The sequence below is a fragment of the Malaya genurostris genome, chromosome 2 (assembly GCF_030247185.1).
Source record: "Malaya genurostris strain Urasoe2022 chromosome 2, Malgen_1.1, whole genome shotgun sequence".
Lineage (NCBI taxonomy): Eukaryota > Metazoa > Arthropoda > Insecta > Diptera > Culicidae > Malaya > Malaya genurostris.
In genome coordinates this window covers 75,830,540-75,849,305 of record NC_080571.1, presented here as the reverse complement: position 1 = coordinate 75,849,305, position 18,766 = coordinate 75,830,540, and the positions used below count along the sequence as shown (strand labels likewise).

Here is an 18,766-nt window from a genome sequence, read left to right as displayed (position 1 = left end):
CCTGGACGCGCGAGATTTTAGTTAAGGAGGGAAAGAGCTAAGGTTCGCATCGGTTGTGCTATATCATGAAGTGATTTACAATTAATGTTAATAAAGTTCACTAATGTTAAGAATGTGTTGTATTTGTATCTCAATTACTAAAGAACGATAAAGTTCCGCTCGGATTATTCCCAAAGGCCGATCGAAGTTGTAGGTTTACAGTCTGCGGCCCATACAACGTTGATATTACAAAGTTAATAACAGAGATAACATATTGAATACATAGTAAAAAATACTTGATATTATTATTTCAAACAATAAATTAAATCTTTTCTCGGTAGCCGGCTGCCCAGATCAACCAATATAACCCATTAATAATTTTAATAAATAATTGAAATTATAAAGCGGAAATAATAAAGAATCAAGACGCGCGTGAAATCTATTGACCTTTATTTGGTGTTTTAAAATGATTTTATAACAGCTGTTTAGAATATGTCAATGCAATGAATCAACTATTTTGTCTAAATCCTATTCACTCGTTTATTTTGTATCACGTAATTTCATTTTTAATAAAATAGGGAAGTTTTTATTCTTCACGTGATAGTATTGCAAATTTTTCTTCAGTTTCCTCGAATAAGAGCTGTGAATCAAGATTTTCCGGGACTTCAATATAGGATATTGTTGAAACGTTCACTCGGGAAGTTAGTGAGTTTAGTGATGCATCCGAGCATCTTGAAATCGGAACATACTGAGTCGCGCGCGAATAATACCAATAATGAAATTTTTACTAACAAATATCCTTCACCCGTGACACTTATGGAGTGCGCAGTAGTACATACGGCCTCTAGTAACAACAAGTGTTGGACTAACATCCCTTCCCATTCCTTAGACGATCTACGTTTCGGCCTGGCCGGCGCCGGTACTGATCAATGAATTCTGGGATTACCAGAAGATGTACATTGAAGGATGATTTACCAGTCCCAGGTCGGATCATCTAGAAACTTCCTGTACAATTTCAGCTAATCCCGATCAGTAACGGAGTAGCAACCAGGGGTGGTCGCTCAAGCTCAAGCTCAAGCTCATACACTTCTTGAGACTTCTTATTGTGTTCGTCATATTCAAGCCAACAAAATTTTTTTTGGTTGCATTATCGTTATCATAACGTTGGGATAACCTACTGATAACTATCTGAATCAATGAAGAAATTATACGTTATAATCTTATAATATCTATATTATATACATATACGCTAACTTATTTATAATGGTTTCGCAACGGAAAATAAACCTTATTTCAACTACTAGCTAAAAGCATAGCTGTGATTAAGGACATGCTGGAATTAAGTAACGATAACTTACTTGGTCAGTTCAATATTTACGTTATAAATAAACACTGCTGTCACATTGTTTTAACCAGTATAACATAAAAAATATGTTCGTGCTCTTGTTGCAACATAGTTTGGACGTAGTCGTATCTGAACTAGTTGCGGATTGCTACTTGGGATACGAAGTGCACTTTCAATCGTCGCCATCCAGGCTGAGATAGGATCGGGCACACTGAATTGAGTTGCTTCACTGTTTTTGCCATCACGGTTAGAGTTCGAATGATGGAGCTGCCAAATTTTGTCTGCTGACTCATGGACTACTATTATTGATGCTGCATGTGTAGTTTTGTCAGTGCGGGTGAAGGTAAATCCATGAAAAATCGCCATCCATTTTTGCCTTTCTTATATAGAAAGGTTATGCAATCACTGTAAAAACTGACTATTCAACCGAGGTCCGGAGGGCCAAATATCACATATCATTCAACTCAGCCCGACGAACTGAGCAAATGTCTGTGTGTGTGCATGTATGTATGTGTGTATGTGTATTCTCGGAGATTGCTGAACCGATTTTCACAAACTTAGATTCAAATGAAACCTCTCTTAGTCCCATAGGGTGCTATTGAATTTTACCCGGATCGGACTTCCGGCTCGGGGTAAAATGAGCAAAAAAATTAATAAAAAGTGCACTCGATTTTCTCAGAGACCGCTCAACCGATTTTCTTCAGCTAAGATTAACTAGGCCTTATAGCCCCATGGGTTGCTATTGAATTTCATCTGGATTTTCTCAGACACCGCCCATCCAATTTTCACTAGCGTAGGTTCAAACGAAAGGTCTTACAACCCCATATAATTCTACTAAAATTTTATCCGGATACGACTTCCGCTTCCGGAATTACAGACTGATATGTATAAATATTTCATATTCAGCGACGTGTTTTGACTTTCTCATATCGAAGTGTTATGCAATCACTGTAAAAACCGATTTCTGAACCGAGACCCGGAGGGCCGAGTGTCATATACCATTCTACTCAGTTCGTCGAGTACACAAAATGTTTATGTGTATGTGTGTGTATGTAACGTTTTTTTGCACTATTTTTTGTCGAAGATGGCTCGACAGATTTTATCAAAATTAAATTCAATTGAAAGGTCTTGTGGTCCCAGACAATATTCCTGAATATTTTTTGGATCCGGTTTCCGGTTCCGGAATTATGGGAAAAAATATGCAAAAAATTGTGAAAATAAGTGCACACACTGTTTTCGGATATGGCTTGACCGATTTTCACAAACTTAGATTCAAATGAAAGCTCTTAAGTCACATACTAAATTGTTGAATTTCTGTTGGATCTGACTTTCGGTTCCGGAGTTATGGGGTAAAATGTGCAGATAAATGAAAATTGTTATTCTAACTGTTCTCAGAGACAGCGCGACCGATTTTCACATACTTAGGATCAAATGAAAATCCTTTGTTCCCATACGGAATTCCTGAATTTGATCCGGATCCGACTTCCGGTTTCGGAAATATAGGGTAAAGTGTGTTAAAAATTTCATACCATCACTGAAAAGGGCGAAAAAACTTTAAAAAAATTCTAAATCGATCTCAAATCTACTCCGATTTGCTAGTTTTTATCAATATAGAATACCGCAATATTATATACACTACGGTTTTTTTATGCGGTTTTTATGCGACTTTTTTTATGCGAATTTTCAGAGTTATGCGGTTTTTTTATGCGAATTTTCAGAGTGATGCGGTTTTTTATGCAGTACGTAAACTCGCATAAAAAAGACTTCAATGTATGGTAGTATGATTGATATGAGAAGGTTATTATTACACCACTAGGTGGATTAAAATAGTTTTTTTTAATGCAAACGTTACCAAAATAGCTTTATTAATGCATTTTCCAGAATTTTATCTAACATTTCACAAAGTGTTTCACTGAAGTTTTAAAAATTCGTTGATCAAATTTTCATGATTTGAAGACAATTAAATTCTGTATATTTGTTTGTAGTAAGAATATCTTAGAATTTATATACGACTTTGAGGCTATCTCTGAATATAATAATCTTATGTGCATATAAATTTTATTGTAAATGTGTAGATAAAAAAAAGCATTTTAACTAATCGCCTTGAAATAAACGATTCATCGTCATTTTGGTTGCAGCTGTGTTGCATCATAAAATGTACAGAAAACCTGAAGGCATTCGAATTTATTATTTTTTTTGATTTCAGTATGTATGGTCGATTGCAGTTAAAAACGGTGATTTCTAAAACCGTATATCGGTGTAACATTTCGAATTTCCGCCAGTTTGGAAATAATCAACGGAATAATTCGGAAAGAACTGCAAAATCACTGAGGTGTCAGCTAAATATTCATTACGAGGCTTTTCATGTTTATTTACATATTAATTTGATCAAAATCGTCTGAAAATTTTAGGAATGTTTGAATACACGTATTTAAACACCATTCCGATGATTCACATAAAAATTAATAGACTGGTATTTGCACAGAAATTGGTGCACAATCATCAAAACACGTTAACTCAATGGCGCTTGAAAATTTCGGGCGTACGCATACATGTTTCTCCATAAAAATGCAGTTAGTTGTCGATTTTTCATTTACAAGAACATAAAAGATCAATTCTACAATATATTGCATTATAATTTTTCATGTGCAGATTATTCAACAAGATCCATTTTTGTGTTAAGAGCAGTCGTATTGAAAATCAAATGGGAAACTTATTCATTCGAGATTAAGTTTGCATGTTTTTGTAAACGTCATTTCATTTCTTGTTTACATTACGTAGTAGTTCTCACGAGTTTCACAATTGTTTTTTCGCTGATTTTATTACTGCCATTGTGATGGGATCGACGCAGCAGTTTTTGTATCAGTTGCACAATCGTTGTGAATAAATGTTTGTAAAAACGGATGAACTTAAAGATATGTTGCACAACACAGCAAAATTCCGCTTTTTCCATAACACAACATTTACTAGAATAGTGATATAAACTAACTTGATAAATTGCACAATCAGTAGAAATATACAGGACAGCAACTTAACATGCTACTTGGGATGACTCTGTTGTGCTGTTTTCTCTTTACACCGGTATAAAAATTGAGTGTTAAGAGCCCACTTATAGTAAAATTTCGAGAAGTTTAAAGCGACAGTAAAAAATGTGGATGAAGAGAAGTGATACTACTTGTGCTTTCTTGAAAATAAAACCCTAGCATTAGGTTCATCGGCGCCGTACTAAAATTGGAATAAAAAATTCTTTTCTTGTGTGCCATTTTGAAGTAAAAGCTGCTTGATGTCATGTGAAAATTTTGTGGAAAAATTCCATCAAGGGAATGTCAACAACCTTAATGGGTTTTAGTGTTAAGTGCGAAAACAGTTGATAAGTTGGTCTTAATTCGTAAATTTTCAACAATTAATTGCTTTCACAATGAAAATTTCCCTCACTTACAATAAATCGTGACACATTTCAAAGAGACTAACAGTAAATAAACGTTCATTGCTTCAGTATTTTAGATTTTTTTAGTTCAATAAACTGAATAATTGAAACACAACTACTTCTTACCCTCAATTCATGCGAATTTTAAATATGACAACTCGTTTTACTGTTAATTGTTGCAACACAAGTAACTGATGTGAGTGTGGCACGATTCAATTGTAGTGTTTCGTTTACAGTTTTGGGGAGAAAACAATAATCGATAACTTGTACCAAATTTTACCCAATCATATTCAGAAAAATAACAACTATTTTAGTTGTATTGTGATCACGGATTTTTTCGTGTATTGACAGCCGAATTAATTTTCATAAAAACAATAAATTCTTTTAGTTCCATTGTTCTCAGATTCCTAAGATTGTAGTCAGTTTGACATCCATGTAAACTTATCTAGGCATCGACTGACTACAAAAAAAAAACAAACTCCAAACGCAACCGCTCGCTATTTTGCACCTAATGAGATTGTTATGTTCGTTCATCAAAACCCACTCGCAAACATTCAATTGTTGACGGCTGATTCCGACACTTCCAAATCCGGAGCTTCAACTTTGTTTGCAAATTTTCACACGCTTTCGAATTATCGCGCGTTTCCAGAGCTGCTCGGAACTAGCGTACTGCTTCTGCTGGATATGCTAATAATAATCACGGCGACCCTAAATCTAGACAGGCATCCAACGCATATTCACATGTAGTTCTACGTACATTACACTGCACACGTTCTAGAGTGGTTGGTTCGGCTACTGATGATGATGGTGAAAAGTTAAACACAGTACCGAAGCCAAACATGGTCGGAGCCGGTGGAAATTCCATTTAATATTTTGCTTCCAAACCCCCTCGGTTTGGTGCGTTCTCTCGCATGGACGGAAATTCAATTCAGATTGTTGATCTTGAGCGGACGGAATCGTTAATGAAGAACTGTTGATTTTTATATAATTAAATTGGTACCAGTTTTCCAGTATGTATAGTCGCAACCATGGCAACGAGAACTGGATACTTTGAACAAGGCTGCCCTTTCCCTATTAGCAGCCTACTGATAGGGAAGTTGGAAGTTAGAGAACTTGTAATGTACTACTACTCGATTGATCAGACTGCTTGCGGTTTGTAAATCGAGCTAAGTCTAATTAGTTGTTCGCATTTTACTCGTATAATTATTCAATATACTTGAGTCGACGACACGACCAGACACTCCGAAGAAAAATTAATATTAAAATTGTTCGTTAACGATTTATCGCCAGTTACCACAAATATTGCGACCCCTTGATAATCATAAAAATAATCATCTCGAGTAACACTGTTTCAATTGCTACGAGAACTAAAATGCTTACCAAGAGAACTAAAAATTTTGAAAAATATATGGGGCATTCCACGCAAAATCAGCCAATCAAAATTTTTTTTTTCATTCAACTATTTTTTTTTCGGTAAAGAACTTGAAAATATTCGACACGTATTTTTTTATTTCGATATGGTGCTTGGAATTTTCGAGATATGATTTTTTGAAGTTTCGCGTTTACAAAAAAAGAGCCTTTTTTCAATAGCCTATACTGTAAAATCTAATAGAGATACGAAAATTCGTCCAAGACATGAAATATGCGTCTTTTTGTTAGCCTTCAAATAAGCGATTCCATGAAACAACCTTTAAAGTAAATTTAATGAAAAAAGTTAAAAATTAATGAACAAATGAAAAAAATCAAACTAGGGCCAATTTTTTTTCTTTTTTTAGTTGAAAAACTTTAGCCTTAGGGGGTTTAACTCAATCTTGTCAAAGTTTCAGAGTGGAAAGATTAATACTTTCGGAGCAGTGAATTTTTCAATTACGACCCGCATACGCGGAGCGTACCGCAGCGCAACTCGCTTGAATACGGGCTTAACTTGCCGATACATGTCACACCGTTGATCCAATCCTAACTTGGGCAGTTTATTGTCTTACACTGAAGTCTTTTTGGTGTGGAACACATTTTTGTTTTCTATATAGGGGTGCAAATTAGAAACTCAATAAAAATACACGTAGAAATGTGGTCAGATTTCGAACAATTACAGCTCAGTCAATTTTGCATCAATTATTAATATTATGTTACCATTTGATTGGAAATATTTCTACGTATTGATTTAAATGTTCATAGCCATGTATTTTTAATTGTATATCATTGAAATGTTGATTAATAGCTAGCAGTGTCCTATTTGGTCTGCAAAAAATCTCCGACATACCGGAATTTCCTGCCATAGACGACGGTTTTGAAGGAGTAAGCGATATATCAAAGGGAAAGCATCGCTCTGATTGGTCAATCGATGCAAAGGCGAAACTGTTGGAAGCACGCGAAGCTATAAATATAAGCAAAATAATATCTAACGTTTCAGTCCTACGTGTAATATGCTAGAGGTAGGTTGTTGCTAAACAGCAAGACAAAAAGTGCCATAAAATGTATTGAAGCTTTAATTGAAATTATCTGATCTTGTGTCATGCAAGATCGGATGAAATTCCATGTTATGTCGTTTCCCCTGAGAAATTGACAGCTACCCCAGAGTAAATTTTGAGCCCATAAGATTAATTTCTAGTTTATATAAGATGAACTCGCTTGATAATGAGAAAATGTTTATCGCTTCAACCGAATTCGCCGAATGGTAGTAATGGTAACGCTATAAAAATAACTGTTTGCATACAAAACTTGAACACAAGCTTGGCGAAGAGAAGCTTAAATATTGATATCCTTATCGTAAGCATTTACAAACATATAATGGACTATTGATGTAATTTCGTCGGCTACAGAACAAATACAAATCACGACTAATAGAGTCTAAATTCTGGGTTCGGTGTTAGTTCCAAATAAAGATCAATCTAAGCAGACTCTCGTGCATTTGCAGATTCAAAAGTGTGACGATTATTTGAAAATTTCGATCATTAGAAATTTTGGTTACCTTGTTCCGCATCAATGGCTCGAACAACCCCATGAGGCTGATCCTCGTAGTTTTTTATGCGAGTTTACGTACCGCATAAAAAAACCGCATAACTCTGAAAATTCGCATAAAAAAAACGCATAAATCTGAAACTTCGCATAAAAAAAACCGCATAACTCTGAAAATTCGCATAAAAAAGTCGCATAAAAAACCGCATAAAAAAGACCGCATAAAAAAAGACCTTAGTGTACTCTAAATATAGTAAAATCCTAAGAGCAAGTTCAGCAGCTGGAAGTTCTATATGGGCGATATATAATAGATCTAAAATTGAAACAATCGTATCCCCAGCCAACCGTTCTAGTTTTATTTATTCAAACAATTCTACTGTCAAATTTAAAACTGGTCAAATTTAAACCCGCCTTTTTAAACTTTTTGTTATGAAATATCAGTTTGTTTTATTCACATTTCTTAAGGAGCAAGACACTTTGCAAGTGAATGACTAAAGTGTGAACAATGTGTGCGTAAAAACCAATTCCTGCGTTTTTTTCCTGATTTTAATAAATTATTAAAAATTATTTAAAAATTATTTCAACTCTCAGCTTACTTCCACTAACATATTTGATTAGCAACGAACACATTCCTATATGGATTTTCTCTTGCAGAAATTATTGCAAAATAAAGATTTACGTACCTTCTATTAGTAATTCCGCAAAAATGGAACCTTCAATTTAACACGCTAAAGGTAATGGATATTGAAGGTTGTCGTAAAACTATTTATTTTTCCAGAAAACTGCTTTTTTAACAGTTTATTTAGTTTTGTTTATATTGTGTAGCGCGATCTAATACACATGTTAGCAGTGTAGCTAACTTTTTTCTTAGGGAATTAAAATTTACATTCATAAAACGTAAGCAATTTTCCATCAAACATTGGTGAAAAATTGAACAAATCGATCCTAAAAGTCAGGCTTAACATTAGTTTTAGAATAAATTATTGCCTAAACAGATTGTTTTAAACTCAATACCATACCAATTACATACCAAATGAAATGTATTGCAGTATTACACAAATTATCAACACTAGAAAACTTGGTTTACATTTTATCCTTAAGTATTCAATAAGCAGTAACCAAGGTAATGGTAACTGTTATTCAAAATTTATTTATTTTTTTTTTTTTTTGTTTCAATTATAGAGGCTTTAACATCTTAGGTCATTCGCCTCTTCGGACCAGAAAATCTTTCTGACCCTATGTGCGGGGTTGGGAATCGAACCCAGGCGGGCTGCGTGAAAGGCATCGACTATCCCATCACGCTATACCCGTCCCCTCAAAATTTATAATTTTTCAACTTTAACATTTTTTCTAATGATTCCGTTTTGACATTGCCAGTTACTGAGGTGTAGCTAAATTTTCGATACAGTTTTTATAGACCCACTTTTGCTTATTTAGTTCGAATGTCAAAAAGTGAATAATATTGACTTAGAAAACTGAATAACTTCTACTCTGTTATTGACAACAAATTCTACTCACCGTTCTGCGGAACTGTTGTGCGAGGAAATTGTGGAAAATTTGTAGAAGCAGTTACAGGTTTTCAACGAGTATTTGAATTTTAAGGGTAATGATTATCGATTGAACTTTCTATCTGCGTCGGACCGGGTCCCAATTTTCTCACCGTGGTAATGATGGCAGAATTCTGTTCCGTTAAAGGTACGTTTGAAATATTTCGACGAAAATTTTGAGAATGTTTGTTCATTCGAGCTAATTAACCCTTGCCTAGTACTGAGTAAATATTACTCAACATTTAACATATACCATACATACTCAAAACTCTAACTTTACACACTATAAAAATTGCATATATCCGATCAGATGCGCATAACAAAATCATAACACAAGTATATCAACAGTTGATATGTATAACAATTTATGTTATTTTCAGATATTTAACAAATGAAAACAGTTGAAAGTTGAAACTTATGATAACCATATAATAACAAAATCAGTTATGATGTTTTATTTTCATTTGCAAGACTCATGATAAAGTTCATTAATTGAAAAAATGAGTTCTTTCGTAGCCTTACATCGAAATATAATCATCAGAATTTCAAAAAACTAAAAGAAGAAATCAGATCACTAAATAAATTATTCATTTAATAAAAAAATCAATTTTGGATTGAAACGATACTAAAAGTTAGCTGGGATCTGTGTTAAATTCACTATCTAATTTTTTACAACTATTGTTATAAACTTCTGCTTCCGGACTTCTGTAGTTATATCAAATTCAATAATAATTGTGATACTAACGTTCCAAAATCTGTTACGATTTTGTTCCCGCTAGAGTCTTTTTTGTTATGATTTTTGTTATTTTAACAGCTTACCAGCCAAAACTATTTAAAAATTTGTTACAAAATATATCTGAAATAAATTACTCCAGTTGTTTGAAATTGTGTTCTTCAAACTAAATTATTGTTGTAATTATAAAAATGTTTTGAACACAAAAATCAAAAACAAAGCGTGCTAAATCGAAACGTGGCAAAATGTCGTGAAAACTATATTGTGCCTCTAAAAAAACACGTGACATACTGTGAGTCTAAGTGTGCCACGCTGTTCCCCATGAAACAGCTACTTGTCAAAACTGAGCCCTTTGTGTGCCGCAACTGTGCAACTGTATGAAAACGAAAGTGCCAATATTGATAAATGCGCCAACGCATTGTGTTAATGTGTGATTGGCACATTGTTCTAAGCGTCCTCCCCTTGGTTGTACCTCAATCATCGACATAATTTTACTTATACCGTTTTCGGTTAATTGATCAGAGCAGCCCGAGAGCTGACCCAGAGTGTTTTCGTTTTACTCGGGGCCAGAGTCGCCGGCGTGTAGTTAAGATCAGATTCAATAGCGTACTGGGTGATTAGAAAACTTTTCATTTTTCCTCGGAGATCTACGCCTCTTTGTTCTGCACACACATACAGACATTGCCTCAGTTCATCGAGCTGAATCGATTGGTATGAGACACCCGACCCTTCAGGCCTCGGAGAAATATTCCAACATTGAATTCTATACCTAGTCGAAAGTATTACGTGCATTTTAAAACGCAAGAACAAAAAATGAATAGCATTCTTCCGGTTTTACTTGGTCACTTGAAGAGTTTTTCGATCGAAGAATTTATGAGCTTCAAATCCTTCTTGGAGGCCGTCCAATCAGAGCAATAACGCATGATAATATAGAGTTTCTCCATCTTTAGCTCCATGTGAAAATTATAACTAACATTACTTTTGTCAAGCGCCGATCTAAGTTCGGATGTGACCGACGTCGGTATTGATTAATATATGTACATTTTGCAATATAAGCTGGTTCTGATCGTCAATGGAATAGCCAACACATGGGCGGTCTCCATAGCTATTGATTTATGCTACGTCGGCCCCGTAGATATTAATTTCCTTTCGACGGTCACTTCAGTCAAACCCAACGAATTTGGAATTTCAATCCAAAGCATTGGCTCTGTTGAACAATTCTTGTTTTTTACGACACACGTGTAATCTTCTTCGACAAAAGACTTTATGGAAACGGAATATATTTCAATATAATTTTTATTTTTCCGCACATCGGATTGAAAATCTACAAAAAAAAACATTCATTTTAATTGGGATTATAAAAACGGAACCAGCGTTTCGAAAATTGAATAGGATACAAGATCAGGATAGGTGTTTTCAATGTTAGAACGCAAAACCATTCTGTTGGTCGAATGTGTTTTGATTGTATTGATATATTTGAGTACAGACTCTTATTGAAACATACTGACGAACTTTTTTTTGGGAGCCAAATGAACCGTCGGATTCCTTTATTACGTTATCATATAACGTAGGAATTTGATAGTTCACTTGACTCCCAAAGAACTATGATAATCTGTAGATTAGAGGGGTCAATGCATCGCTACAAAATGTAAAAATCTCTTAAATACCAAATAAGCAGAAAGTTTTTCATAGCAAGCTTGTAACTGTTAAAAATGTGGTAGTTATGGTCCAGATTATAAAGGGTGATTTTTTAAGAGCTTGAGAACTTTTTTAAACAATAAAACGCATAAAATTTGCAAAATCTCATCGGTTCTTTATTTTAAACGTTAGATTGGTACATGACATTTACTTTTTGAAGATAATTTCATTTAAATGTTGACCGCGGCTGCGTCTTAGGTGGTCCATTCGGAAAGTCCAATTTTGGGCAACTTTTTCGAGCATTTCGGCCGGAATAGCCCGAATTTCTTCGGAAATGTTGTCTTCCAAAGCTGGAATAGTTACTGGCTTATTTCTGTAGACTTTAGACTTGACGTAGCCCCACAAAAAATAGTCTAAAGGCGTCAAATCGCATGATCTTGGTGGCCAACTTACCGGTCCATTTCTTGAGATGAATTGTTCTCCGAAGTTTTCCCTCAAAATGGCCATAGAATCGCGAGCTGTGTGGCATGTAGCGCCATCTTGTTGAAACCACATGTCAACCAAGTTCAGTTCTTCCATTTTTGGCAACAAAAAGTTTGTTAGCATCGAACGATAGCGATCGCCATTCACTGTAACGTTGCGTCCAACAGCATCTTTGAAAAAATACGGTCCAATGATTCCACCAGCGTACAAACCACACCAAACAGTGCATTTTTCGGGATGCATGGGCAGTTCTTGAACGGCTTTTGGTTGCTCTTCACTCCAAATGCGGCAATTTTGCTTATTTACGTAGCCATTCAACCAGAAATGAGCCTCATCGCTGAACAAAATTTGTCGATAAAAAAGCGGATTTTCCGAATGGACCACCTAAGACGCAGCCGCGGTCAACATTTAAATGAAATTATCTTCAAAAAGTAAATGTCATGTACCAATCTAACGTTTAAAATAAAGAACCGATGAGATTTTGCAAATTTTATGCGTTTTATTGTTTAAAAAAGTTCTCAAGCTCTTAAAAAATCACCCTTTAGTAGGGTCCCTGATATAGTTAGAGCCACGCGGAGAGAAAATTCGTCAAACTGGGGCCGGCAGGACTGCACGATTTTTCTGTTAATTGCTTTGGCAACCAGGCTAATTTCGTTAACATTAATTTGAAAACTTGAATTCGTGTCGTATTTTTGGTTTGATTTTCTAGAATAGAGAAAATTTGAAAGCTTAAATGAAGTGTGCAGCTTAATTTTGCCAAAAACCGTTTAGGTAGAATGTACTGTTTTTCGTTTATTTTTAAATTCCTTCAAATACAAACTTAGGAGATAATTGTATGAAAGGTAAGGTAAAACTGAATTTGGTATGAGTCAGACTTCCGGTTCCGGAATTACAAAAAAAAAGTGCGACAAATAGCACAAAATATCACAGAAAAAAATTATGAATTTTACGGGTGACATAATTCTACAAACAATACTGTTCACAACAACTTAATTTTTCAAAAGACGCAATATTCCATTCGCACGGGATTTTACACGCTCCGAGTGTAATTTGCACTCGACTACAAAATGCCGCTGTATAGATTTATGTGTATCAATACTTCAACAAGCAGATATAAACTTCTGTGGTTCAACCGATTAACCGATGTACTTTGTGATTTAATGTTTCTCGATTCAAGTCGCACTGTTGCTATCGATTTTTTGTTTATTATTTTATTTGAATTCAAGCCATGTAATTTTCAAATCACACAGTTTCTTGAATATAAGTTTGTGTGAAATACGACGCTCCATTTATCTTCTTTATCTTATTTATGCATCTTATAAGATGTAAAATCACAAGAATTTGTGTGTGTTTTGTAAAAAATTAGGTCAAATTTTGCACCTTTGCTCTAAGTTTTCTGCACCTTTGTGTCTGTTTGAAATTTCTGCACACTTAACTCTCTAATTCCGGAACCGTGAGTCGGATCCGTATGAAATTAAATAGCAGGGAACAGGTACATCTGATATATTCTATATTATACATCTTCTTCTATGGAGGCCAACTTTTGATTTTTCAGCTCTTTCTTTGATCCTAATGAAATATAAAAAAATCCTATGAGGCAGTAGTATCTTTCTTTTGAGTCTAAATTTGTTAAAATCGGTTCAGCCTGTTCGGCGGAACGTGAAAAATTCGTGTAAATTTGAGTCTTTTAGATGCACATTAGAGGAGTGTCGTAATTCACTTAAATTTACATTTCAAATAATGTAAAGATAAGTTATATCTTTAACCTCACAGTTAATTTAGCTGAAGTTTACATCAATACAGACATAATAATTATTTTTACAAGGTTGTGTCATCACCGAAGAAATTGCGACATGCTTGAATTTACATCAAGCGTAAATTTAATTTTTTCTAAGAGTATACTTTTCAATTTATTTCGCACATTTTCCCCCGTAGCTCCGGAACCGGATGTTGGATATGGATGAAATCGAATAGTAAACTATGAGGCTATAGGCCCTTCCATTTGAATCTGAGTTGAAGAAAATCGGTCCTGCCTTCTCCGAGAAAATAGCGTGCACATTTTTGTTACATTCACACAGTTCCGTTAACAGATTTTAAAATGTATTTTTTGACACAAATTTGGGCTCATTTTTTATGCGAATTCTGAAACCAAATGTATCAGCAATAGAACATTTGAACTTGAGTATTGATCACTTTCTGTAGTAATTGTGCGGATAGAAAAAAAAATGTATTTATTTGTTGCATCACTTATACGATCATACCCAAGTAGCAATCCCCAACTAGTTCTGATGCGACTAAGCCCAAACTATGTTGCAACAAGAGCAGAAATAGTTATTTAGGTTTCAAATCACCACACCTTTTTGTCATATTGAATTAATTATAAATTATAAGCTATCGTAACTTAATCCAAACATATCTTTAATCACAACTTTATTTCTGGCTACTAGTTGAAAATAAGTTTATTTGACTTCAATATTGGCAACCCGTAACTAATTCTGATACCATTTAGCCCAACTATGTTGCAACAAGAACACGAAAATGTTTTTTATGTTATGCTGGTTAAAACAAGGTGACGGCAGTGTTTCTTTATAACAAAAACATTGAACTAGTTATCATTTGTAAGTTATCGTTACTTGATTCTAACATATCTTAATTCACAGTTTTGGTTTTAGCTACTAGTTGAAAAAAGGTTGCGGAACCATTATAAATACGTAAGCGTATATGTAAATCGTTACTATGTGAATTGATGTAGTAATAACTTAGATATTATGAGATTATAACATATGATTTCTTCATTGATTCAGAGAGTTATCGGTAGGTTTTCCCAATGTTATGATAACTAAAATGCAAACAAAACAACTTTTGTTGGCTTGAATATGGCGAACACAATATGGAGTCTCAAGAAGTGTATGGAACATAAATAAAACCAGGATATTACTTTTTTCAAAACTACTTTTTGCCAAAAATTATGAAAGGCAGAATAGTCACTTTTGTTCTATGCACTGTCATAAACACGAAGAAAATAATATAGAGATTGAACATCGATTGTGATAATTCTATAATTCTCATGATATATGAATTTATAATGATGAGAAATCACTCTACTTGGAATAATTTTGAGCATTCTGAACATATATATTTTTTATATCTTTATAAACAGATTTTGATTGAAGGCGCATAAAAAAAAGTTAAGTAAAATTGAATTCCGCTCGACAGTTTTAAAATCGTTGTGAAATTTGTACCTTGTATCAAGTTTGTGATTTAAAGTACTCTTCTGCTTTTTCATTATTGATAGAAAAGTATTCTGGATTTATTCAATGTTTATAATGTCGATGGTGACTAAGTTTCAACTAATTTACCTGAAAACAAGTTATTTTCAAGTTTTGAAAAGATAAGTTATTTCAGTATGGCATTACAACGTATCGACAACTTATTTTTAGCCGACTAAACAACTAGTAGAAACTGCGCTTTTTGAGTCATGCAAGTGGTTAGATGTTAGTAACAATCACTCAAATATCTGGTTGCAAACTAGTCACAAACAAGCTAGCGTAACAAAAATTGTTACTTGGGTATTAATTGAAAATCTGGATTCTTTGAATTCGATGTATAAATTTCTAGAAACGATTTCCTAATACCTACAGGACACCTTTTTTTACAAGTAATAGTTTCCGAGCTAATTTACTCAAATCCATACTCAAATTTTGACATATTGTTCCAGTTTATGAATTTGAGTGATCGTAACTCAAACAATGAGTTGTTCAAAAAGCGTGTAAAATTATATTGTACACTCTTACCGGTCGCTACCTAATTTTGGGTCGAAAACTATCCAAAATACACTAAATTGCATCTCCGCAATTTTAAGGTAACTAGCGTATTACGTGACCAGACTAACGAGCGATGACCTCAATGTTTAGGTAAATGTAAGATTGCCCAAAGTGTTGTCATGTCAGCTATTTTTTGACGATCAAGTCAAAGTTTGAGTAGATAACGATTCAGTTACTACCCATTATGAACTCAGAAAGAGTATTCGGTAAAATTTGGTGGTACCCAGCTCATAGAACAGTTCGACAATGAGCGATGTTTCCTCAAAAAAGAAGTAAACTCGATTTTCAGTGTAGTGATGGGAAAGCTCTAAACGAATGCATCAATTTCGATGCTTCGATTTTTTTCTATCGAACAACTTTCCGTGTGCCCGTTGCGGTTACGTGAAATCATGTGAAATAAACTCTGATTTGCGGTAGCAATCTCACGTGTTAATGTAATAAATCTAAACACGCGCTTGTATATTCTTATGTATTATCTTACAGTGCAACGTAATACAACTCTTTCCGTCACTTTGTCTATGTTCACCAGTATTCCCAGCCTACTTTAGCCAACAGTTAATGTCTGTCAAGTAAGAGCTCTGCAGGCGGTTATTGGCAACCAGTGAGTCACAGGCATTTATCTTTTATTCTCCTAAATAGGTAGTACTTCTGCCGATTTCGTAGGTTTTAGGCAAAAATAGATTACATTCACACAAACGGAGCATGAAAAATAAATAATTTCGGATAAAGGGAATATTCTCATTATTTTCCTAACCATCCGAGTCGAGGCTTGTCACTCACCTTGTCATCGCTTCTTTCAAGTTGACCCATATTGTACCGCATCCTAATTTGTATCATTGTCACGTAATTTTACTTGTAACATAATCTTGGGGATTCTTTTCCTAATGAGGTGAAGTTTCATCGTCATTTCCGTATACTCTAGGCGACTGTATGTTACCAACTTCATCTCGAAATTCCACACTCACTTCCATAATTTATGGAGGTATAAAGTCAAACATTATTTCGGTTCGGGGACGGGTATAGCGTGATGGGTAAGTCAATGCCTTTCACGCAGCCCGCCTGGGTTCGATTCCCAACCCCGCACATAGGGCCAGAAAGTTTTTCTGGCCCCGAAGAGGTGAATGACATTAATGTTAAAGCCTCTATAATTGAAACAAAAAAAAAAAAATATTTCGGTTATGCTAATTTGCCTTTCGGTTTATTTCCTTATTAATTCGACTGAACCGCGTCGGTGGTGTTCGGCACCGAGCGGAAATTATCTGCAACTTGTCGACGTTTTCGCATGAATGAATGAGAGTAAAACTCTAAATATAACTAACTAGATTTATACGTGTTAGTTTACGTATTCATATTGTATGCTTACCAGCTCAGGTCTGTTTGCCTGTCTTGAAGTCTGGTTTGGTTTGAAGGGTAGTGCGGGATAAAACAACACACAAATCGTTATTCTGTTAGTAAAAATTAGCTTCGTAGAATACTCTGTGTTAATGTTATTACATTTTTACAATTATTTTATTTCGTCGCATGAACTCTATCAGAGTATTTAGACCAGAACTAAGAACTAAACAATCATCTTTCGAGGCTTAGCCTAGGCAAGTTTTCAGACGTAGTGCATTTTGTACCGTTCTATCCTTCTTACATTTACGCTGTCCGCATTTAGCATGATAAGTCCTCGCGACCCGTGTCTGAGCGGGGGGCAATTTCATTCATAAATTTCACTCTCGCAGTTTTAATTGAGACACATGGCTAAATGTGTTTGCACGGAGGAGCTTCACGGCCGACGCAATGAAATGCAACATCGGGAACGATTTGTCTCCGCGAAATAGCATTGCGTTCTTAGCATTGGGTGTGAAAAGGAAAGTTTTAAATTACATAAAAAATGTGCTGTTAATTTTAATACGTTATAAAATTAACAGCCAAGACAATTGCTTACAATTTATGAGTAGCATACGCAAATCTGTAGAGTAATTTTTTAATAATCGTTCTAGTACTATTTATTATTGCTTTATTTGTATCTAACGATTCCAATGATAAAATTGAAAAATAGGTGCGGCTACTAGTTGATAATTTTGGTGGTGTGATATTTTGTTTCCCATTACAGAAAAAGACACTAACACTCATGTGATGCAGTCCGTGCTGCACCTATTGATTCGCTCGAATTTTTATGTTCAGGACAACCAGTTTATGAAAGTTGTGTGCACAATTGAATTTAAAACGTTTTAGTCGATTAATAATCAATGCCCTGTAAAGCCCGATTATAGGTTTGAATATAATTTTTGATCAATTTTGCTTGAAAGTCCAATGAAAACTAGCATACATTTTTATTTAGGGGTTAGCCAAATTTTGTGCTAGGGCACATAACCGTTTTCATTATTTTTACGTTTCGTCTTTGACTCATCAGTGCAAATCAGTTGCAAAACAAAAAGTGTTCTGTAAGTAGCAGAAACTTTACGTCTGCTTAGCGGTTCAAATTGAACTGCCGAGTTTAGCACTAAGCAGTTCAATTTGAACTGCTCTGCACTGATGAGTCAAAGACGAAACGTAAAAATAATGATACATTTTTAGTTTTTTTTATTTAGTTAATAGTAGAAAGTTGAGGTACACTTCATCAGTGCATTTGTATTAGATGTTTTGTTAAAAAGTAGTTTTTCGACAAAAAAGAGTTTTAAGACATTATGTCCGTCTACTAGAGATGGTCGGATATTGAGATTCTTAAACCTGAACCCGAACCGTAATCCGATAAAAAATTAAAAAATTTACCCGTACCCGATTAAAAAGCAAACCCGTTGACCGTACCCGACCCGAACCCGAATGAGCAGTAACATTTTTTACCCGTAC

At 34.7% G+C, this 18,766-nt stretch overlaps 1 protein-coding gene across 1 annotated transcript in view; it reads right to left on the bottom strand.

Moving 5' to 3' along the window:
* LOC131432704 (uncharacterized) overlaps window positions 1-18,766 on the bottom strand; it is a 254,563-nt gene that overhangs the window by 85,642 nt on the left and 150,155 nt on the right. The window lies entirely within an intron of this gene.